Raw genomic sequence first — 24,034 nt, forward strand, 5'->3', positions numbered from 1 at the left:
TTCTTAAAAAAAAAGTACAGGTCAAAGGCTCAGCAGATGAATTCAAGGCACAGTAAATGCACGGAGCACATGGAATTTCAGGTTACAAGGAGATGAAAGTTGAAGCTAGCAGCAGTTAAAGTTAAATTCCACAGAGACACAGGGCGCAGGTAATCTCCAGGTGGTCATAGGTTTGTGTTTGTCTCTAGGACAGAACTGTAGGTTCTGTAGGTAACAGATCTAAAAAACAGCACAGCTCTGTTATCCCCTGCAAGCCAAGAGAAAACAAGTTACTATCAACAGCACAATGTCCCAGTAACGCTTCCCATGAAGACCTACTTTGCCAGATCAAACTGGCAAACGTCCCTCTGGACAGGACACGCCTCTGGCTGCAGAGATCAAGTCACAGGGTGTTTATGTAACTACGCTTATACAAAGTTGGCAAATCGCACCCAGGTATAAGCCTCGCCAGTCCAGATGGCAACTCAGTTTTAAAGCAATGGGAAACACGTCACGCTTTAGGGCTAAGGAATAGAACAGCTAAGGAACTCCCAGAACAGTTTTCATGTGCCTAGCATGATTTAACACAGATGAGAGCTAGAAACAGAATATAAAGATAGCAGCAGGGCTGCTTTGAATGCAAGCTATGAGTACAGCTACGCCACCAAAGGGGGACAGACCAAGGCTGGATTCGCTGCAATCTGTTACAACCTCAGGATCACACTTCCACACCCTGTCTCAGCGGACAATTAAGTTCACACCAGTTCCCTGCCCTCAGCACATGCTCTGCATGCACAGCATTGGATGCTGGAGGATCTGCAAGGGGCCTCAACATCAATTCCATCACACAGGAAGGAGCACTGAGGACATCAATGACGCATTTTGTGTGCTGTGCTTGACTCCATGAGTAGATGCAAAACAAACCTGCACTTAAAATGAACACATCTTGTGGACTAAATTGCTTATGAAGTGACATCTTAACATAAAAAGATATTATTACAAAGGGGGAAATATTAAAAATGAACAAATAGGAAAAAGGAATAAAAGATCACAGAATCACACAGAATCACAGAGTCACTAGGTTGAAAAAGATCTCTTAGATCATCGAGTCCAACCATTCCTATCATCACTCCTATTTCATCGCAGATCATAGGCAGTTTGTGTTCAATCACAAGAAAATATAAATTAAGATTATTTTCGATCACTGCAGTGATTTTATAAGCAAGGATTTTTCAAACCTCATTTGAATTTCTGTTGGATTTTATACTCTATAGAAAGACTGCATCTCTCTTGCAGCCTCAACCTTCTCACAAACAGTTATATTACCTTTATTTAATTCACCGGGAAACAAAAATGTGAAAGTAACGTTTCCATTTAACTCGAGAAACAGTTTGCACAATAGGACTGTCAAATGTAAGGAAGATAAAGCAATTAATTTTAAACTAGCAGTAAATGGAGAAGTCTTGGTACATTATGACAAGCAAGAGGCATGTAAGTCAGCTCAGGATCTAACAAAGCCATTGAGGAGAAATGTTAGAGGGCAATAAACCCCTGTTCTAGAAGGAAAAGACACTCCTGACTTATTCACTGTGTGGTGGATGGAATTTCATTGTTTGTCTAATAAATGAGAAATTGCCTGCAAGTTTTCTCTGGGATAATTTATGAAGATGTATGACTTGGACTGCATGAAGGTCAATATTTAAAACACTAGACATTAGAAGTGCTGACCCAAAAAAAGTGAATGGCAGGAAACGCTATTTATTCTACAGAAAAATGATTCCAGAGCAGTTTAATCTTTCTGAATTAATAGTGACTGCCTTGGACACTTCACTGCACACTTTTGTACCTACATTTGGATCAAGAACCATGGACTATCTCACTGACTCCAGCTCTTGCTCATTAACAGCCAGTCTTGAAGAATGATCCTCCCAAACCACCTGACCGCTGCAGGAGAACAGTCAGCTGAGCTGACAGCATTTCCTCCCAGGGCCAGGACTGAGTCAGTCATGCACCCAAGGGCACAGCTGAGGTTCTGACTATTCAGGGCCATTAAAGACAGCACTTCTAAAATACAAGATGGGATGTTGGGTTTCCTGGTGACTCCTTGGATATAAGCGCAAATCCTCAGGAAGCGTAAGTAGTCACAGCTTCTCAGGTGTCAGCGACCATCGACCTGAAGTGCTGATCTGCCCCAAGTATTTAGAGCTAATTTTCTGACTGGCTCCATCTCCATTTCTGTAACTAAATAGTTCAGCAGGGCCTGCTGTGGACTGGCACATGCTTACATGGCCAGTGGGTTTGGCTGCATTTCAGTGACAGATGGCAGAATTAAGAACAGATAAAATGTCCATCTTTTACAAATTCAGTAGGAATTGCATGAGTTTCCTACACAGACTCAACATCCATACTGGACATGCACAAAATGTAAAGTATGCATTAGGTCAACTTCTCTAAGATTCATTATGAAAAAAACTAACCTTGTTTATCATCCTCTGACGCACTGTCACTTTCATCTTTCTCACTGTCAGAGGCCCGCGTTGCCTTCTGTGATAAGTTACTCTCCTTTCCGTAGTCTAAATCAAGGTTTTTATCATCTGAAGATGACCTTGAAACTCCATTCATCTGCTCGCCAGTTTGTTCCTCATCACCTTCTTCATCTGCTTCAAAATCTTCCTCATACTCTAAAATAAAACAATCATTCTGTGAGACAGGAAATGGAATTCACAACTAATGAAGTTCTCTTTAAGCAAACAGAAGTTAGCTTCAGTAATCTCCTTTTGCCTTTGCATTTGCTCTTTTTAAAGGCATTAGAGAATCTAAGACTACAGATAGGAATCATAGGAGCACACTGTCATCAAAGAAGTATCATGTTCTTCACAGACAGAGTAGCAAAAATGTAATAAAGTTACTGAATGATGCACCAAGTATGATTAACACATTAAAAACAAAACAAACAAAATCAGTAGCCACTGAAAGGATCAGAAAAATTAAGAGCTGGGCAAAGTCAAAAGTAAAATGCAAGATATTTTCATTACAGCAGAAAAATCTGTTGTGATGAAAAAAAAATACAAGTAATGGAGAAAGCTGGAGAAAGCTAACATATTGTAGCACAAAGTAAGATAAATGTGGATTGACATGGCTAATTAGTAACAAAGTGGCTTACAAACTAAATGAATTAATTAAATCCAGCCAAAGGCTTCTGCAGAGGAATAGTCTGTTATCACATTACTCTAATCTCCTCACTCAGGTCCCAAGTGAAATCCTAAAACAAATGACGCTACCGCAGAATTAGCATTCTTACATCAACAAGGTCTAGATTTCATTCCAAGCTACCAGCCTGATGAGTTGTAATGTTTGATAGATGACTTTGCTCAGATCTACAGGTAAAGACTTTCTTCACGCATACGCATAGAAGAATCTTTCTCTTTCCAGCCAAGGCTGCACTGTTTGAAATCTCAGGCACCAGCAGACACAGGGATGTCAGTGATTTCCACTTAAAATTCAGTCATTCCACGGCTACAGTGAGCTCACCGCACATAGAGCAGCGAGGCCACAAAGCTAAATTGTGAGGGAGAGCTGCCACTGCTGACACACCAGCTGTCCCTCAGGGCCATCATTTCTCACCTTTCCAATTTTATTGCTCATCTCTTTTTCTTCCCATCAATGCTTCTCAAGTACTGAAGTGACAGAATGCCAAGGACAGAAATGAAGAGTATCTGATGCAGAACCAATTAGGCAAATAAACAATTACCCAGACAGTGAGAATTAAGGGAATAAGGAGATTCATTTTCTGTATAAAAAATCATTTGAGATTCCAACTGCGTTGTTGGAACTGAGGCCTCCTTAGGTACCTGTCAGAAAGGTGCCCACCTCCTGGAAGGAAAAAGCCTTGAGTAATCACAAACACACATCCACAGGGATTAATGAGGAAGCTAAGCAGTAGCACTGCAGAATTACAAAAGTAAAAATAGGAATAGGAAGTAAAAATTAAAATCTCTCTCTAAATTTGACTTTCTCTGAAAAAGGCATTATAATAAGGAGCAAGTCAAGGCACAGCCTGAGCTCACCACCTCTCCCACAGGGGCAGGCAGAGTTGGAGGCAGCCTGCTGGCCACAGCGACTGGCCTGAGGTGGCACTGGGAAATGGCACATCCTGAGCATGCAGCTGGACCTGCCATGCATCATTTTTATATCACAAATATTTTATACCACAAATATCTTTGTTTGCCACAAGAAACAGCCCTGGACAAACTTCAGCAAGGGCAGCCTCTCTCCAGTCTTTTTTTTTGTTTTAAATCTCTGTCAACTGAAACAAGATGGGATTCAGGCAAAAAGGGCAAGGTCAGCCAGTTCCAACAGGCAATGGGAGCACTCAGTAAAGGGAAAGGACGATAGCCCCAGCAGGGCCAGAGCAGAGAACACAAGAAAGGCAAGCGGTAGACCTGAAGAAGGAACAAATGCTCAGATAAGGAAGCTGGAGGCTTGGGCAAGTGTCAGGTAAATGGTGCTTGGGGCAGTGCAGTGGAGAAAGGACTTGTAAGAGGCTTAGGTGAACAAAGCATTGCACTCCCACTGGCAACAGGAGAAAAGACCAAAATAGTTCATCTGGAGTTAAATCTTGCTGATTTTTTGATGCTATGTGCTCTTCCCACTTTCCCTCCCCTTATACACCCAGTATTCAGCCTCCTCCCCTTCACAGTTTGTCACTCCCATCCATTTCGCATCAGGCAGCAGGAGATTTTCTACCTCCTGCCCCTATGGTCACGCTCTTCTCTCCATTCATCTTATGCTGATGCCCTGTCTCCCTTAGGAGCTCACCTCAGAATCACACCCAGTCCCTTTTCTTCCTTCTTTTCTACTTCTCCTCCACCTGCTGCTGTTGTCCTTCTTCACTGCTGTCCCTCCACTGTGCCCCATGTGCCCCATGTTCCTCCTGCCTTCCCACCTACCTCAGGCTCCTCTTTCAGCCTCTCAGACCCTCCTTACTCATTTTCTTAGCTCTTGCAAAACCCTCTCATCCTTTTGCTTGGCCAAAAGGAGTCCCACCGATTTTTTTGCCCCGACACTACCATCACCACATTTCTCGCACATGAGATGTCCTAAGAGAGGATGTTCCAGGTGGAGTTGGAGGCCCACAATCCCATCCCTTCTCCAGAACCATCCTCTCTCATTTTTCATCCTCTTCTTTTGTTTTTGAATACCGTACCATATTTCCCGGTGTCTTCCTGACTATCTTCACTCTCATAACCACATATTTTCTCTTCTTCCTTTCTGTACTCATGTCTGGTCTCCATTTTGTCCTCACTAGTTTCCACACTCTCTTCATAACATGGTGAGATGACTAACACTGAATCTTTGCTTGATTTCTGCTCGATACTGCTTTTACTTGGCTCACTCTGCACTTCATCTCTCCAGGAATCTACGTGCTTTTCGTCATTGTTCTCCATCTTTGTCTTGGGAGGGGATGGCTTTTTGTCCAGACCCATTGCAAAAATGCACCTATTAAAAAAAAACAAGGAGAACTGGGAAGTATCACATTTTTCTTCCTGTGAACAATGGAAGGGCAGCAGACACAGCTGTTTAGCTCTTTATCAGAAGTAAAACCAGATATTTATCTGCCTTTGCATTGCCACTCAGATAACACGGTTACTGATAATGGCTTATTTGGAGAAGGACCCTAAAGTCCTCAAGTGCTCCACAAACATAGAGGCAGCTCCTGCTTTAAGGAGAGTAACATTATCTGCACTTAAAGGCAACAATTGAAACATAAACAGATTAAAATTGAAATTATCAAAACTGTCCATTAATCTCAAGCTACACCAAACATGATCTGTGAAGATATAATCACGGAGAAAGGCAGAAGAGCTCATATAAGAGGCAGGTTTGCTCCAAATCCTGCTGTAACATCAAGTAAAGCAATAACTCAGGTTTTGTGGCCAACACTTGTTGGTTCTTTTGTTTTTAATTTCTCTAATAACTGTGGGGGGGAATGGGAGATTGAAATTTAATTCTTTTCAGTTTCTCTTCTGTTTTTCCTACCTAACAGAAATGTAAACAGCTAGAAAACAAAGCATTTGAATGGCCTTTTGAGAGTGTTCCTCTTCTATAACCTGGAGTCACAACTTGTACAGTCAGGAGGCTCATGTAAGAGGCCAGAGTTCCTACTCCTGATTCACTTTACCTGCAAATGCCAAGAGCCACCCCCTAAGCCCTGCAAGCATCAGGATGCTATCAAAACTGCTTTTTTATGTAAGGCTTCATTGCAATTACCCTCACGTTCCAGCTGTTCACAAACTACAGTGAAATTCACAACAATCAGTCTAGAAATCCTTTCAGTTTGTGGGCATGAAATGTAAACGTGACAATGTGACAATTTCTGATAAAGGTCCTACCTTTCAATTATTTGTTCGTGGTATTTTTTTCAGGGACCTTTGAGATAGTGAAGCACTTTTACTGTAGAGAAATGCTGGACCCAGGCAGCAAAAAACTCTCTGTGCAAGGATCACAGCATCAGCATAGAAATCACTGCAGCGTCCCCTCTTTGTGAATCAAAGCCTTAACCCAACAGGGAAAATCAACTAGGATCTTTACTGAGAATCAGAGTGGGTATTTAACATGTGGATGTGGTCCAACACGCAAAATAGGAGTCAAACATAACTGCGTCCAAATAATTGCCATTTATGGAGAGTATCTGGTTAATGGAGATGATTTTTAGTCACCAGGCAAGGTTGGCTGGACTGGCAAGAAACAGGAAAACTGAGATATCACTAAGATTAAGAGGGGAAAAAGAACAGAAACTGAGGATGACTCAGGAAGATATTAATTCCTGGAAGATTATATTCATTACGAAAATTCACTTCAAGTCTCTCTAGAAATCACAGAGAAGCTGAGATTTGGGCATTTCCTAAACTCTTTTGGTACTATATCCGTTCTGAATGCAGATACTTTTCACTACTTTGAACATACTAAGGAATTCACTTAAAGAAACCATGTTCAGTGTTAGATTGGAGTGGATAAAGCATGGTACAATAAAGCAGATTTTTTTTTCTTGGAATTGAGTCCTTATCCAGAAAACATAGTATAGCTCTATGGATGGTCTCTTCTTCCAACTGGTTGTTGCTCTTTTAAAAATTACTTACGAAAAGAACGAAAAAGTTTAAAAATCACCCATGTGTGCAGAAGTTTACTTGTCTAGCATGGCTTAACAATCTCAGGATTTTATTAAATGTAAGGTTTCTTGGCAAAATGACAGACGTTGCTCAAAGCATGGACTTTTGCCCCAAACCAAGAATCTTCTACACAGATTTGTTGTCTGAAACCTGGCTAACATTCAACACTATCTTATTCAGCAGCCAGGGGTATTACAGCAGAATCTCACCTTAGAGGCAGAGCTGTTTAAAAAGAAATTATCCTGTTCTCACAATCACAAAGAAAACCCTGAAGACTACAGTTAACTCAGCAGTACTCCTAATATTTATTCCACTATCACTTCCACCAGAAACACACAAGCATACCACCCACAGCGACTCCTCCACACTGGACTGCAGAGAAAGTGCTAACTGCCTCCTGACAAGCTGACAGATCCAGTGCAAACACTGTCCACTGCTCGGCGTGCTCAACAGAGAGACTGACGAGGCAGCACAAAGAATCATAGAATCATAGAATGACCGGGTTGGAAAAGACCCACTGGATCACTGAGTCCAGCCATTGCTATCAATCACTAAACCATGCCCCTCAGCACCTCGTCTACCCGTGCCTTAAACACCACCACGGAAGGTGACTCAACCACCTCCCTGGGCAGCCTGTTCCAGTGCCCAATGACCCTTTCTGTGAAAAATTTTTTCCTAATGTCCAGCCTAAACCTCCCCTGGTGGAGCTTGAGGTCATTTCCTCTTGTACTCCCCTGTCACTTGGGAGAAGAGGCCAGCACCCTCCTCTCCACAACCTCTTCAAAGGTAGCTGACCTCGATGGCATCCTTGGATGTGGGACCCTGAGGAATAAGCTCAATTCTGCACATTTCTTAGGGAGCTGAAAAACAGACCAGGTTCTATAGAGCTGCGGAGTGCCAGAAAGATTAAAACAGAAGAAACAAGTGATAAACTCTCTAAAAACTGGGCTGTTCAGTCCTTGTGAGCAAAGCATACTCATCTCCATACCTGTAGCAAGGAGAAGCTCCTTCCACATTGAGAAAACCAAAGTGTCCACGTCTGCCTCCCAGCCTGGTATTCTTGTGATGTTTGTATTCACAGCAACAGCTCAACCTGTCCACTTGCATTCCATTGAGGAAAAAGGTGAGGCTGAATGGGAAACCATGGTGCCTTTTCGAGACGAACTGGAAAGTCTCTGTAATCACAGAAAGGAAACGGATCAAAGGAAAAGGCAGTGCCTTTCTATCAGCGAGCTGCAATCGTTGTGTCTCATCTGCATCACCACCAAAGTGTCCAGCACTCTGAGGTCAGGTACATGGTTCACAGGTGTATTAATTAGCTGATAAGACTCTACTTCCTCCCCACACAGCAGCCTTGTCTCTTCGCTGTCGAGGAGTACCAAGATGGACACCCCTGCGACAAGAAAATACATCATCAATTTGGCCACTCAGTGCTTCAGCAGAACCAAAACCAGAGCCTCCTGTCTCAAAAAAATTAACTGTCACATGGTTTACGAGAGGTTAAATTACGCACAGAAAGTTTAGGATTCCTGGTGTGTGCCTGGAGCTGTTTCAGCTGCTCTGCAGAGGCACCGTTCAGCATCCAGGCCTGAAGGGCACTGAGGCTGCTACCCAGACCCGTGCTGGGGAGAGTGGGTTGTACTTCCTTCACCCACAAGTCAGAGTATCCTTCCTAACTGACCCGAGCACGCTCCAGCAGGAAGGAAGCCCCACCGTACTCCAGCAGTTTCCCTAGCAGGTGTGAATGGGTCTGGGGACAACAGGATCACACACAAAGAACACCTTCCAGACAGCTGCAATGAATGCCTCTCTGTGGGCACACTGCAGTGCACCCATAACCTCAGGGTATATAGGGAAGTGCAGGGATCTCTGCACCATCTTTCCATAACAAGTGAAAACACATCCACACACAGTGTGTCCTGTGAGCAGGAATGAGTAGTATGGTCTGTGAAATCAGTCTTTTTCCTCTAGGCCATTTCCTCTTCCCAATTTCCCAGAACACAGTTCACCTTTCACTGATGTGATGGAATAGCAGTGGCATAAACTAAATGGGAACTGGGCTCCCGCTATGCACTTTTCCTTCTGCAGCAGTAAGCAACACACATTGATGCACTATTGCAAGTCAGAAACAAAGAACCCCTATTTAAGGACAGTTTACTGATACAACTGCTTTATTAATCACACATCTCTGTACAAAACTAGTCAAATCTACAGCATTTTGTTAAATCAGTTCTCTAAATTCATTCTTTTGTTATTTGAAAAAGTAATCGTAACATCATTTTCAGTCATGAAACAGTAGATAAGGTTTAGTCTGGAGGCACATGTCTTGACTGAGCTCAGCTGAAATCATTTCAGTATCACATCAACATTTTAGCCAATCAAGAAGATGTTACTAGAGTCAATACAAACTCTTTGACTCTTTATCCTTACCTCCTTCCAACAGCTTGCCTTTGTAGACACAAAGGTTTTGTCCTCCACAATGCTGCTGATGGACTTCAATTTCATCTCTGTAGTTGGTACTGTCATAACGTAAATGCAAACCTTTTCCTAGGAAGATCATGGTAACAAATGCGTTGCTGTGTAACAAGGGCTTAGGGAATCCTCCAGAATTCTGCAGCAGAAAATACACAAAAAGTGCATTTGGCTTCCAGTTCTAATCAAAGGTGAACTCAAAGACCACATATATGTGGAATGCACTTGAGGCTTCCAGCCCTTTAAGACAGGCTTAGAGGTGTTTAAATTGGGAAGAGTTTTGTAACATGCAGAAGGGCAATAAAATATTTTTAATTGAAAAGCCATTGCATTGAATTTCCCAGAATGGCAGGGACCAAGTTTGATTGTCTCTCCCAGTCCTGGGTTCCTACAATTTCCTTGCAGCAGTCAAGACTGGCTGGAGTGTAACAGAAGAAGTTTTTACACACTCACAGCATTTCCCCCATCCTGCTGAAGTTCTGGCACCAGATACAGTCAGAGGCAGGATCTTGACTAAGACAGAAGGATTGACTAAGACAGAAGGATTGACTAAGACAGAAGGCCATAAGTAAGAGTTCCTACGCCTTTTTGTTCAAGCACCTTTTTAGCCCCAGCTGATGAAAAACACCCAATGGTTTAGTATACAGAGAAAAGGGTGGCAGCTATGCATTTTAAAAGTTGTAATTTCTTTTCTTTCAAAAATTCAGTGAATCTTTATGCAAACTAGATAGCCACATCTTTCAGCTTTAGGCAAATACACCCACAGGGAAGGTAACGTAACAATAAACAGAGAAGCAGACAGGAATAACTCACCTTTGGTAAAAGCTGCCCTGTGACATTTGCCGCAGTGGTGGGATGAAATGATCTGCCTCTGAGCATCCTAGTTCTTACTGCTCTCACTGCATTTACACTATTGTCTCCCTTTTGCAGAGGGGGAGGTGGCACTGGTATCATATGATTTTTGATGACTGGGAGTTGATATGGGGATATACCAGTTACATATTCCACTGAATTCCTAAGTCTTAACTCACTCCTCTCCCCCTGCAAAAACATGTTAACCAGGTTAAGTAGGTGACACAAAAAATAGCTACCAAGCATATTGAACTACTCATGGTTTGACTGCTCTTTACAATTAGTAACACTCATACCTCTAGAACAATTTCCGCACTTGGTGCTTGCCATTACCTTGTTTATGTCATTAAATTGTTTATGTTACCTTGTCATTGCCTTGTTTATGAAAACATTTATAGGCTAAACCTCTTCGTTTTAATTTGCAAAGCAACGGACAGGCTGCTTGAAAATGTGGCCCTTATAGATCTAGACAACATCATTGTTAACCACATACTACTCGTAACCATGCAGAGTTCTGCTTCCAGGCAGGCACAATACTGCACAACCCCACAGCACTGCTGCATTCTTTCAGATGGCAAGCAAATTCCAAAGCAGTCAGCCAGAATCTTCCAACAGTAACATTATTTGGCACCAATTATACAAGAAGTTGTTCAAAACGCTTCTTTGCCTTTGTAGCAGAGGTTTAGTCCTCCTTCTGAATGAATTGCAAACAGAGGACCAAGGCCCTGAAAAGCAAAACATCTCTAGAGAATAAATTCTGCAAACATTGCGTGCTCTGGATCCGAGTTCTGCATCATCTTCATGCTTTATGACCGATTTAGCTGTTTTGTCTGTTGTGAGCATTAAAGAAACAATGCAAATCACCCATAATTATAGAAGACATAGAAAGTGTCAGCAAATTCTTGGAGGGAAGATCATGACCATCATAATATGGAACAGATGCACAGCAGCACAAAGTTGTTCATGCATTTCCTGCCTGTCAGTGGTCACAGATCCAACATCCTCCATTCCCATGGAACTCCTATCATACAGTCAATTACATAATGCTTTTCCTAGAAGAGAAGACAAGTCCAAATCTCACCTGAAAGTAACTGAATGCATATTAAGATCATGTTTGGCTACACCAAAAAGCTCTCATTCTCTGAACCCGCTAGTGTGATTTAGTAGTAGTAATGGTAAAAAAAGAAAGATGGTTTTGGCTACTTTTCAGCTGTAGATGAAGATGAAATCTTGTAAGACTGTGTGAAAATATTCCTGAATTATTGATCTTACCCAGATGGCTGCTTCCCTCTCTACCTAAAACAAAATCTATGTAGAGGTAGAAAAATTTGCACACAGAGAGATTTTAGACTATAAAAGACAAGTCACCACATTTTTCCGGGCTGTGATGAAAAACTGGGCATTAGACCACTAAGACAATGTCTTGAAAATTAAACAGAGATCAAAAAGGAGCATTTAAATAAAAGCTGGTAAATATTTGGAAGGCGTGTTGCCTGCAGTATGCAGTTCTGGGAACTGCAGTACTAAAGCACTATTATAAAACTCTCCATGAATCTGCATTACCTCCAGAATGAAATCCAGCCTCACCCCACTGGCAAACTGCTGATCAGGTTCAAGAGTGTGGTGCTTTTGTTTAGCGCTTGAAGCCTTTGGCGCAGACCCTATGGCAGCAGAGCTACAAACTGGCGGGAGGCGAAGAGGTTGTAGCGTATTTCCTGGAGCTGTATTTGGTCGCCAAGAAGTCTAAAAAGGAAAAAGAAAACAGCTACAAAATCTCAGTGGATCATTTCTAGTGCAGAGTAGAATCTTAAAATAAAAAATAGCACTGATCAATATATTTGGAAGTGATGAGTGACTCTCAGGTATCCTGGGGAAACAAAATTTCCTGGACTGCCTCCAAAGAGCCAGACCACTTTAGGCATCTCTAACTGAGTATCCACAAACTGGAGCATCCAAAAGAATTCTTGGCCATAAATATAGTTTTTGCTACTGTCTCTTCACAGTGCAGCCTTGAAGCAAATGTAATGAACTGAAAGGAACTGTAGCAGCATGCTGTTTCGGTGGCTTCACCACATGGACATTGAGACAGTACACCACAAAAGCACGACTGTTCAATGCTGAACACTTTTCTGACTTTTTATTTTATCTTTTCCTTGTATACTCTTCAGAATACCGCATTGAAATGTTAAACACCTCCCCCCTCCCCCAAAAAAAAACTGTTTAACTGAGTTAAGTCACTGTCTTGGAAAAGGCAAACTCCTTGGCTTGGTGTTGATGAGAAGGATGTTCACCATGGTCATCAACTACAGCCCTACGTGCCCTCTGTGTGGGATGGAGAGGAGAAGGTCACTCAGGACTGAACAACTTTCTTCAGTCCGCACCAACTATCATTATAGAAATGGAGAACCAGATAAAACTGCACTATATAGTTGACCTTGGACTTCAGTATCATTCTTTTTCAACAGTATATTAACATTCCTTCTCTTCCCATCAACAGAGTAAGAAATTTCTGAGCCAGCACTCCAAAGCATGGCCTTCTGGAATGAACTTTAGTCTTACTTCGCCCCTTCAACTCTGTTCTCTAAAAAACCTCCCTTGCTTTCAGGGTTTTATAACATGTGTAAGCTTGTCTGCAGCCACAGTATTCATTGACAATACTTATGGTAAGGATACCAGCCTAGCCTTGGGTGACGAGGCACACAAAAAGGAAATATTAAAGTAGATTTATCACAAAGCAAAGCCATTTTTCTCTAGGTTCTGATTTGACACTCTTGCAACCTCAGCTTCTGGAGATTTCTTTTTAACTACACAATCCTGCAAAAAGGAAATCAGCCTTGAGTGGGGCAAGACAAAGCCTTCATGTAGAACAATCAGGGTGATCATTGCTTTACACTAGGCATAGATGTCGTAGGTGTACGTACACACTTTTGGCTGTGCATGCTTACATTATAGCGTATAGAGCATTTGGTGAAACTCACCAGTTGTGACTGACCAGATGGTTCTCCCACCACAAAACGATGGGGCCTATAATGATTTCGTGGACCGAGTGGTGGATGTGGGGTGTACGCAGAGCTAGGACCTTCCACTGATTTTCCAGATTTTTCCACCTAAAAGAACAGAAATGTATGTCTCTGAGGTGCTAAATATCCTTAACAGCAATGTCTGAGCTTGCCTTCCCTCTGTCTTTCATCAGACAGCTATGATAATCAAATTGCCCAGATCCAATTGAACACCTGCTTAAGGAATGAGAGAGAGATGAGGGAAAAGACTTCTTCCAGTCTCTGATTGATTCCCCTGCACCCTTCTACAGCTGCACATCTCCCCAAGTTCAATTCCTCTGCCTATTTCTGTAGATCTCCCATTTCTTGATTTAGTCGAAGGTCTTTTTCTTTTCAAAATCTGACTGCATCTGCCATTTCCTTGCTCTGACAGTGCCCCTCCCTGCCTTTTCTTCTCAAGAGCTCCACACTGGGCTGATTACCCTCCTGGACATAGATAGCTACATTTCTTATCCTCCCTTGCCCAGTCATCAGGTTTTCTCCTTTCCTTTCAGATTAGCTACTCAACCAATTTCACTGAATGTATGAAGGGAGAATTAAATTACAATACTAATTGCAGACAGGTTCCTGTGTCCTAGCGTGGCATCACAGCAAAGACACAGATCGTATACCTGCAGGCGTCTCCTTTACACTTCTCACTGAAGGAAGCAGTTTTGCTTTATGTTCCAAAAGTACCCAACTCCAGAATCCCTTAATAGGGTGCCTTGGTCACTGCTTACACAGTGGCAACTTTCTACCAGCAGGAGTTCAGTCAGTAAATAATGCTTTTGCAATTATCATAGTGAGCAGTGGTTTTCATTAAAATCTCCTCCTTTCTTTACCTGATTAATTGCTCACAAATGCATTATTAAAATTAAAAAGATTCAAAACCGTTCTTTAACTACTCAAAGAAGCAGCTAGCTTCTCAGCGCATGCTTCTCAATGCAGGCTCTAACGAAGAGATAGGATGTTGAACACGTCAGCCAAAATGACAACTTTTCCCATACGCGTCCAAGTGACTTCATAGGGAGAACCATTGACTTCTCTGGGATTTCCACTACTGTAACAACTACAGGATCAAGCTCTACCCACACAACACCAAACTCTTTTCATTAGTTACATGCTGGTTCAGATAAACATCGTGAGGAGAGGCAAACGACTGAAAATTTGAATGCAGTGCTCAGCAGCAGTCAGAAGTGGATAGTCTCTAGAAATACAAGAAGAACTTCAACAAGTATCTTAAATTATTCATCCAGTTCTGGTTCCCTATTTCAGAACAGAAACAGTAGAACTAAACAAGGTAAAAAAGATGGTAACAGTAATGAGAAGCCTGGAATGGCTCATGTATGAAAGATTCAACAGACTGAGGGTCTTCAGCTTGGGAAACTGAGAAGGAATATGAAAAACGCATGTAAAATCACAAATGTCTTGGAAAAGGGGAATAGTTATTAATTTTTTTCATAATGAGAACAATGGAGCATCAAACAGAATTATCAGACAGCAGATACATTAATTATTGTGCAGAAATTCAAGCAAGTACCATTTTATTCAACTTGCAATTAAATTCCACAACTAAGAATACTGCAGAACCAAAATAATAAGTTGATTCAAAGGGAATCATGTTTAGGAATGGGAGCTCCTGAGCTGTTCGATAGAGGAAGAAGATGTAACCTGGGGCAGGATCATCCTCTACTTGCTTGTTCCTTGTACTTTTTCCATAAACCACAGAGACAGGATGCTTGATTCAATGAATCGTTGGCCTGACTCAGGGCTGTTATTTAGCACAGGGCAAAACTAGCAAGTCCCATCAGTACTCAATAGCGTTCAAGCCTTACCTTGATTTTCTGCACCTTCACCTTCTTCACAGAATTTTCAAGTTTCCTTTTCATTTCCAGCTCGTGATGATGCTATCAATGTCAGAGAAAGAAATCTCATTAACAGACATTATGAGATGTCAGTGAATGTAAGAGCATTTGCTTCTGTTCTGCTTATCACTCACCTGCTCCCTGGCCATTATCCTCATTTTGCCCAGCTATGAAACTACTACTGACTCAATCCATTTGCATTACATCCGTGTGTATTAATATCAGAAAGGGAACAACTGAGCATTTGTAAAGTTGTAGGGACCAGCTGCACTCTTGATACGTAGTGGGGATGTGACCAAATCTTGTACTCAGGTAACATATATAACCATGTTCAAATTATTTTGGTTTTATTAGAATTTTTTAAGCAAACTAGCCTGTGACTATCACCCCAGAATCTGACAACTGCCAGCATGCATTAAGTGAGCCAAGATAGTGTCTGTTCTAATGGCAGTATGGTTTAACAGCTAGAGGCCAGTGGAGGTTCCATGTGGGGGACGCCAAGTACAAAGATTGTCCCTCTTCCCAGCAGGAGATACATTTTCAGGAGAGCATGAGGGCACAGCTACAGAAAACAGACTGGTATGAGATAATAGCCACTGTCTGTCTGCTGGGAAGTATTTGAAAAGGCTTACAGATCCCTAGTAAATGCATACCTCCATATCAAGGATCTTCTGAAATATGGCCTGAGCCAGGCACTCCTCTGTGTATCTTTGCCGATCCTTCCTCTGAACATTTTGCTGGTATTCTTTCTCAGGTATTATTCTTCCACTCCTTGAGATCTGTGGTAAACAAATATAAAGTGACTAAAAAGAAGAGAAAACAGACTAAAGTATGTTTTCAAACAGAGTAGCACCTCTGCTTTCTGTCGTGGTGCTGGAGCTCACCTTCCCAGCACAAAACTGTAGTTTCTTTGACTGCATGGACCCCACCAGCCAAACAAGAGCAGGAGAGAAGCAGTCACGTTTTCTAACAACTGAGGGCTCAGCCTTACTCTTCACGGGCCATTGCCCAAGTCAGTGAAGGGTAATTAAACACTCGCCTTCCTACTGTGTGAGGGTTGCATCTGCCTGTGCTAACCAGCGTCACACCTAGGAGTGCATAGGTATTTTTAAAAATATTCAGCACATTCACCTTTACCAAATCCTTCAGTTTTCCATTAAACACTTTTGAAAAATAACATTGAAGCTATTTAAACTGCTAATAGAGTCAAAGATGCTTAGATCTCACAGTTTAAAAAAAAAAAACAAGAGAATCAATATGAGTCTGTATATTTGCAAACTGAAAGATCTTGCAGAGAAAAACTCCAGTAAGCAAAACGAAATACAGACCAAAAAACATAAAACATTCTAAATTTATCAAAACATCTCCATGAAAGATCTTCTTCTGCCTGGATGTGAAATGCAAGCAGATTGACAAGCATTCTCACATCACCAGAACAGTACAGTAATACAGTGCCACATGTAACTTCTTCCTGGAAATGCATTTACTGAGCAGAAGCTCAGGGCTAAGCCAAAGCTCTCCAATGTTTAGATACATCATCAATCCATGTCAGCCACTCTTCGCAGTTTCAGGCAGACAGGCATTATGACTGCTGCATTACAGACTGCAGTGGAAGCATAAGCTTGATATTCCATGGAGTATGGCCTCCATACTGACTCTTAGCACATTCCTTCTTGTGTGGAATCATCGTTCACCAGCAGCCCCCATGGCAGCACTTTGAGAGCCCCAGGTGGCCCTTGGACCTTGTCATCCTGAAACACGCTCAGTGTCAGGTGAAGCATTTCCTCAGCTGCAACTACTGTCTTCAAAACTGCTTAGCACACAGAGCTAAGCTCCGAGCTCTGGCTTTCTGTCATTCGGATTTCAGTAATGCAGCCTTAGGCAGAAACGGTGTGACCAGCAGGTCCAGGGAGGTTATTCTCCCTCTGTAGTCAGTGCTGTTGAGACCGCTTCTCGAATCCTGTGTTCAGTTCTGGGCCCCTCTCCACAAGAAGGATGTTGAGGCTCTGGAGTGAGTCCAGAGAAGAGCAACGAAGCCGGTGAAGGGGCTGGAGAACAAGACTTACGAGGAGCGGCTGAGAGAGCTGGGCTTGTTTAGCCTGGAGAAGAGGGGGCTGAGGGGAGACCTCATTGCTCTCTACAACTACCTGAAAGGAGGTTGTAGAGAGGTGGGTGATGGCCTCTTCTCCCAAGTGACAGGGAACAGGGTGAGACAGAATGGCCTCAAGCTCTGCTAGGGGAGGTTCAGGCTGCACATCAAAAATTTTTTTCATGGAAAGGGTCATTGGGCACTGGTAGAGGCTGCCCAGGGAGGTTTTTGAGTCACCATCCCTGGAGGTGTTTAAAAGACAGCTGGATGAGGTGCTGAGGGCATGGTTTAGTGACTGATGGGAACGGTTGGACTCAACGATCCTGTGGGTCTTTTCCAACCTTGTGATTCTGTTATCTAGATGACCTACGGTAGGTAATAATGCAGCAGAAAATGCCTGGATTAAACAAACCTGCCCTCAGTCTCAGTGTGATTGCATGGCTGTGATCTGGCACAGCACGACTTCACATTTGGCTAGCTGGTCAACTCCTCACCAACACATACCTCTAACAAACAAACAACAAATCCATTAGTGGTTTGATTTGTCCACTATTAGAGGAAACAAAGAACTCTCCTCTTTTTTTTTCTCAGAAAAGGAAACTTTTCAGTCTCACCAGTCCTGATCTCACAAGATGTCGTCTTATCCTGGCATTGCTGAAATATCCAACCAGGTGTTTGTCTGTAAGGCTATTGTAGGTTCCAATAAATCTGAAATAAAATCAATATAGATACATGTAATCCCTTTGATAGTCAAATTATTACAGCTTAAGTTATACATACTTACCCAATAGTTTGCTGCACAAAATGCTATCTTGATGAATCAAGCCCAACATTTTGTCAGATAAATGCTAATTAGACTATGTAAAAGCAAGATCTTACTGTCTGTGGAATGTTCCTATCAGAAACAACTGACTTCTACGTAAGATACAGCAGTTCAGCATTGACCAGCATCCCACCACTGAGGCACAGGGTCCAAGAAAGCCCAGCTCTGAAAGTCTCCTCCAAGACCGACTCTCGCAACAGCCTCCTCAGGTGACCCTCACCAGGCCATCACCATATCATACAACATCTGGAGCTGGATTCCTGGCATGGACTCCAGCTCCCTTGCTACCCAGCCATGGGCTTTGTCAGAAGTGCAGTACATGGTACATCTCCAGGGAGGGGGATGTCCCAGAACTCCTGCACCACTGCACTGCCCTACCACGTGCCTCATGCTCCCCTTCCTCCTCCCGCCTCCCAACTCGTGGTAGGCATGGCAGTGATAGAGCTTCTGGCAGCTTGCGCAAAGACCTATAATAATAACTTGGCTTGGGAGGGATCTTCAGAAGCCACCTAATCCAGATCCCAGCTCCAGACAGATCACTTATACAACTTTATCTCTACAAAAGAATTTTCCTGCAGTCTTCATAGCCAGCTCTGAGCCATTACTGTCTGGTCTCTAACACCAAAAAAATTGCTTTCTTCCGTCTACTCAGGTTAACAGAAACTGCTAGCACCAAAATATATTTTCAAGACAGAACACTGTTTCCATATTATTTTCACTGGCTTGAAAGTTAGCAGACATGTTATTAACTTGGATGCAAATTCTGCTCTGATGAAGGGACTATTTATTTGTGTTTTCAGCCAAAGCCTCCTTCTGTATCCACATTTCCATCCTTTTATTTTAACAGCAATTTCCCCTTCTTTCATGTTCCCTCCATCAGAGGGAGTGTACATCAAATTTGCCACTTTGAACACCTATACAGAAAACTAAGTTGCTTCAATTTCAGATGTCAAAAAATAGGCTTAAATATAACCTTCTGTTTTGAACAATTTTCTCAATTGGGATTCAGCTACGTATCTGTTACAATGTTGTCTGGCTAACCACTAATTTGCTCATGAACAAAAAAGCCTGCCTCAAAAAGCATTTCTCCATTTGGCCTTTACACAAATAGAACTCACAAACAACTCAGGAAAACCAATCTACAACAGCAACATTAGGAACCATCCTAAACCATTTCAGGGACCATTTATGTGAACACAACAGCGACTCCAGGCTACTATTTAAACAGACAGACAAGAATGTTTATCCCTCAAACATATTGATAAATTCAATTGCACAAAACTTGTGCAGGGCAAGATTCATAACTTCCATGGTATTTACAGGCCAGGAAGCCTACGGTACGGCATTACGGTTTTGCTGGCTGGCCCCACATGGCTATAGTTTGAAGTGCAACTTGCATTGATGAGAACAATTTTGCTCTCTAAATACAGTTACTGTGTTACATTTTTACAGTTTTACATTTACTTTATTACATTTTACCAAAAATCAGCAGATCTGCTCTGTGTAACCTATTTCCTCAAACTCAATAAAATCCAAACATGCTCTGCAGGAAAGCGAAGAGTTTGTGCCAAAGTGGGGGCAGCAAGCAGACTCCTGTGTCTGCAGGAATCCCATCACTATTGCTCCAGCACTCAGCCAGCTACCACCTCTTCACCACCTCGGCCTTTCTGTGGAGAGCACGCTTTGCACTGGCAGGACCGAAGAAAGTCCCCCTCCAGACCCAGGTGTCAGAAAAGAGGCAAGTGATGAAGGATCTCTCTTGAGAACCCAGGTCTTCCTGGGTTAGAAAGCACAGACACCGGGCAACCCATCGCTCAGTTCGGTACCAGCCTGCACGGCTCAGAGCCAAGGACCCAAGGCTTTTGCCACACCATGCTCTCAAGATTTTAACGAGACTGACTAGCCAGTAGCACAACAGCTCTGAAGGGCTGCTCAGTCTAAAAGAGTCCTGGGACTAGGCAGTCGTAGCAGCCAGCGTGGCTGGGCTACACTACCTGCTGCCAATCTTTGCCCCTCAAAAGACCCCTCATGTTATGCAAAAGTCCTTTTCTGTATTTGGAGCAATAAACATGGGTCCAATATGAAATGCAAGAACCTCTCGAGTATTTTCCAGTTCCCATGCTAAAATACTCAAGATTGTCTTTAATGCATACACTGAGCAATCCAAAGTGAACAAACTGCATCTCTCTTCTCTTTATTGGTGAAAATCCGCCAAATCAACAAACATAGAGACCCTGATCATGTAGATTGTCAGAGTAAGGCCCTCCCCTGCTCCACACAAGAAATGCCTTGCACCTCTGGAATGCCAACAGAGCTACAACTTCCTAGCTGCCAAAGATCAGAGCTTCAAAAAATTGAACCCAAGATATGAGAGTTAAACACAAAACCAGAAGCATCCGTAACTAGCAGATACCTTTTTTAAGAGTTCTTAGCACAACCTTATCGTACGTCACCCTCTGGAAAGAGGACAAACAACGAAATACATTTCAGTCAGCTGAAGTTTTTAATAGTCTAGATCCATTCACGTTGTTAAATGCACACACACAGCCACACATTGCATAGTGTTCAGCCTGACCTTCAGGCTCTCTGGGCAGGAAATATTTTAATTACACAACAAGAGATTGATCTCTCTGGTTTTCTTTGGCTTTAAATTTAAATGCCACTGTACCTCTCTTGCCTGTCTTTCAATGGGACGATTCATGAAAAATGTCTATTATTAGGCCAGGGCACCACACACAACAGCATGTTCAGGGGAAGAAAGAAAAATTTGATTAAAAAAAATTTAAGAAAATGCAAGGAGATCATGAATTTACAGGAATTTTATCTGGGGTTTCACAATAATCGCCCAAGTAGCCTGCCAACAATAAATTAAACTTTAAACAAACAATTTAGCTTACCCTGTTATGCACGTTGATCAAATACCGGCACTATAGCAACTGTTCTACATTACTTTTTAAAACCATTTGCATTTGAAACCACCAGATTACATCAATTATGCTAAATGTTGACTTACAGTACGCCCTGGCAGTTGCATACAGAGGCAGAGGAGAAACTCAATCCAACTCCTCTTCATTTACTCCCTTCCATCTAATATTTCATGGACCATGTAACTAGTCAAAACACAATTCCCACCTGAGTACGGTGACACAGCAACTTTAGTTTCAAAGACAACTCTGCACACGTTTTCTCATTTAAATTATGAACAGGCTGGTCTTTAAAAATGCTGAATTAAACTCAAAGTTCAGAGAGTATTGGGGAAAACGAGGAAATGTTTTGGGCCTGAAACAAAACCCGTGAAACCACTGGAAAGAATGGAAGGGCATCCACTAGGCTTTGGCAGAGCCTGACTTCCCAGAGACACCCAAGCTCTCTGCCCAGGTGAATGCCTCAGTTGCCTAGAAGAGCAGCACAAGCAGAGCCTCACTGAACACCCGGGCACCGGCTCAAGCTTGGGTTCAAACTGTGTGCAGAAGCAGCATCTAGCCCTGCAAGTCTGTGCCCACTAGCAGCTGCTGCCCAGTTTCTGCTCATGCTGACTGACTGGTTCATCCTCCCCTGTCAGACTTTAGGCAAGTGCAGCCGGAGCGGGCCATGCTGACACCTCTCCCAAGTCCCCCTGGAGTATCCCACTGACACCAAAGAGTTAGACCGACTCGGCACTCCAGAGGATGAGGTGCAGGTGCAATTCCCAGCCCAAGGGCAGCCAGGGCGAGTTACCAAACCAGGTAACTTCCTTCCCCCAGGCACCAAGGAAGTCTACCAAATACCATCATGCGCATGGAGCACATGTTCTCTCTGGACACCCTGAAGAACTTAGTACATGAAGGGAGTTCCCTACCCGCTGGCACAAGGAGGGGACCCTGGGAGGCAGATGCATCCCATTCCCAGGTCTGTCTCTGCTTTATGTGGGCATCTTGACCTCCCACCCTTTGAGACCAGCAGCATGCCAGGTGCTCACTCACCCTTCGGTACCATCTGCGCTCCTAGGTAACACCTTAACTGCCTGTTCATGAAAACAAACTGCTGTTGCTAGAGACAACTCTGCTTTTCTCCCAAAAGTAATAAATTAATAAAGCCAAGTACAAGGACACAAATTAACACACAGAATGGACGCACAAACCAAAAAAGCCACAATTTGTTCTGCTTTAAAAGAATGTATTGAGGGCCAAAGTAAACCAATTATCAGCCCAAAGCCCCGCAGAAGGAATTACGTCTGCAGTGGCAGGGAGTCCAGCTGTGCAGATGACTAAGTACACAAAACAAAAAATACACCAGAGCCAGTGACTAGGATTTTAGTAAATTAAGGAAGTGTCCACTTAGAACTCTGTATTATACCAGATTTTCATTGCATTATCATTACCATTACTATTTATTAACAGTATCTGGTTTTGATCTGCTTACAGCGCAACGCACTGCGTGCAGAGCTTGTGCTGTGTATCAAAAGGATCTTTAAAACCGCTCTTATTCATTTGAAAGGACTAAGTCACAGTAGGCATCCAGCATCAGTTTTGTAAAGCACATGTTCACAGTTAATAATTTACAGTGCAATTAAATCAGTGACCGTTCACCAAAGAAATAATCTAAGAGAGCATAAAGGCTCTAGTTATTGATCGGTAGAGTCACAGGGAATTACAGCTCCCATGTTTTACATGATCACTGGAGATCGTTGCTCCTTCAATCAAGCAAAGAGTCCTGCCCTAATGGAAACCATTCCTCGCTTTAACAAGCTAATGGATCTGGCATTGCTTCTGCTGGGGACATAAACAAGAAAGGCTCAGCCAGCCTCCAGACAGAACAAATTCAAACACAGACTGTCAGTTAAGAACCCCACAAGGCAAGGCCCCTGCCCAACATGTTCCATTTGGGAGCAAAGACTCCTCCCAGGAGACTTTCCAGACACGTGGCCACTGCCTGCAATACCCTCCCTAAGGAAACTCTTCAGCCACCGTTAAGTACATCCCATTTCAAAAAACGATGCCGTCAGGGTCTCCACAGAGGAAAGCAGATGGTGGCAAAGTGATTTTCTGCAGGACTGGAATATGACATGAAGTCCTGAAGGTCAGGACATTGTGAATTTTAGCTGGGAATAGCCCAACAGGCACATGTGGGCCTAAGAATCCAAAGACGGCATAGTTCCATCACGGAGGATGGGATTTTGCCATCAACCCACCAGTACAGGCATTTAGAAGACAACTGCTGGCATTGCCACACAACTCAACATAAATGCTTGTTCCGTTTGGTGCCTCCAAGCTTGAGCCAAGTGAATACGGCCAGTGACTACACTGCACTTGGATTCCTCTCTCTGTGAAAGAGGACCAGAAGATGAAAAGCCAGGAAAACAATCCCCAGTCTCCGCAAAAAGAGGATCTTGCTTTGTAGGGTGGCAGGGTTGTAACACTTGCAAACTGACTTTTCCAACTACAGCCTTAGGCCATGGCCCTTTTCAAAATATGGGGAGCTGCTGCTGTGCAGCTGGGTCACTGGCAGACCCTCAGCTGCACCACCTTTGGACTTGAGGCACAGCTCTGGCTTCTGTGTTTTTTGATTTCAACCTCTGCTGCTGTGCTTATAAGAATAAGAAGCCACGCTGGAACCCAGCTACTGAACCAAACTTCATTGAAGTCAGTAGATGACTTGAAATCTGGATGGGGCTGTGCAGTCTAATGATAATTAATTGCATTATTTCAAGCTCACAAAACCCTGAAGCCCAGGTACAATCTTCCTCAGGTGATAACAAGGAAGGGGAA

At 42.9% G+C, this 24,034-nt stretch overlaps 1 pseudogene; it reads right to left on the reverse strand.

Moving 5' to 3' along the window:
• LOC138723735 (glutamate-rich protein 3-like) overlaps positions 1–24,034 on the reverse strand; it is a 41,072-nt pseudogene that overhangs the window by 10,583 nt on the left and 6,455 nt on the right.

This window comes from Phaenicophaeus curvirostris, chromosome 8 (genome assembly GCF_032191515.1).
Source record: "Phaenicophaeus curvirostris isolate KB17595 chromosome 8, BPBGC_Pcur_1.0, whole genome shotgun sequence".
NCBI classification, from domain to species: domain Eukaryota; kingdom Metazoa; phylum Chordata; class Aves; order Cuculiformes; family Cuculidae; genus Phaenicophaeus; species Phaenicophaeus curvirostris.